Source organism: Schistocerca gregaria, chromosome 3 (assembly GCF_023897955.1).
Source record: "Schistocerca gregaria isolate iqSchGreg1 chromosome 3, iqSchGreg1.2, whole genome shotgun sequence".
Taxonomy (NCBI): Eukaryota; Metazoa; Arthropoda; class Insecta; order Orthoptera; family Acrididae; genus Schistocerca; species Schistocerca gregaria.
Genome location: NC_064922.1, coordinates 958,444,987 through 958,445,886, shown reverse-complemented (window position 1 = coordinate 958,445,886; position 900 = coordinate 958,444,987).

Sequence of the window (900 nt, the reverse complement as noted above, 5' to 3'; positions counted from 1 at the left end):
TTGCCATTGCCAATCTACATTTTATTTCCTGTCTACTTCGACAATTATCAGTTATTTTGCTCCCCAAACAGCAAAACTCCTTTACTACTTTAAGTGTCTCATTTCCTAATCTAATTCCCTCAGCATCACCCGACTTAATTCGACTACATTCCATTATCCTCGTTTTGCTTTTGTTCATGTTCATCTTATATCCTCCTTTCAGGACACTGTTCATTCCGTTCAACTGCTGTTCCAAGTCCTTTGCTGTCTCTGACAGAATTACAATGTCATCGGCGACCTCAAAGTTTTTATTTCCTCTCCATGGATTTTAATTCCTACTCCGAATTTTTCTTTTGTTTCCTTTATTGCTTGCTCAATATACGGATTTAATAGCATCGTGTACAGGCTACAACCCTGTCTCACTCCCTTCCCAACCACTGCTTCCCCTTCATGTCCCTCGACTCCTATAACTGTCATCTGGATTCTGTACAAATTGTAAATAGCCTTTCGCTCCATGTATTTTACCCCTGTCACCTTCAGAATTTGAAAGATAATATTCCAGTCAACATTGTCAAAAGCTTTCTCTAAGTCTACAACTGCAGGACACATAGGTATACCTTTCCTTAATCTTCCTTCTAAGATAAGTCGTAGGGTCAGTATTGCCTCACGTGTTCCAACATTTCTACGGAATCCAAACTGATCTTCCCCGAGGTCGGCTTCTATCAGTTTTTCCATTCGTCTGTAAAGAGTAGTTCAGGCGTGCACTACAAGCAGGAAGCGGCTACAAGGGTAGCGTAGCACGTGTGGTGTGCACATGTGGGTTTTTCAGGTTAGGCCCGACAAGACGCCTCCTGAGAGGCGGCAAGGTAGGAGTAGGCAAAATGCTACAGGGAATAACAATACTAATGTACTAATAGTAAA